This window comes from Morone saxatilis, unplaced genomic scaffold (genome assembly GCF_004916995.1).
Source record: "Morone saxatilis isolate NCDOM2014 unplaced genomic scaffold, NCSU_SB_2.0 Contig8, whole genome shotgun sequence".
NCBI classification, from domain to species: domain Eukaryota; kingdom Metazoa; phylum Chordata; class Actinopteri; family Moronidae; genus Morone; species Morone saxatilis.
The window spans coordinates 25,246,757-25,247,084 of record NW_023340257.1 but is presented as its reverse complement, the minus strand read 5'-3'; positions in this window follow the sequence as shown (position 1 = coordinate 25,247,084).

The window sequence follows — 328 nt, the reverse complement described above, 5'->3', positions numbered from 1 at the left end:
TTCAGAAGATAGGATCTGACCGAATTCTCCACCTCTGTCAATGTTACTGAGCTTTCTAGTTCCAATTAGCATGTCATTATCCAGAATCAGAGAGAATTTAATTACACACACACACTCATTAATCCTCTCATATCTGTCACCTGAAGCGCTGATGAGTGTGTTCATCGGATAACACACATTCACCGTGTAATTCAGCCACCTCACTCCGCTCCAGTGAGTTCAGTGTTTATCACCTCGGATATTCAGCTCCTATCTGACTCAATTTCACATCGTCTCTGATGAGTCAAGACCCGAAAAATAGTATTCAGCATCTGTGTGTGTGTGTGTG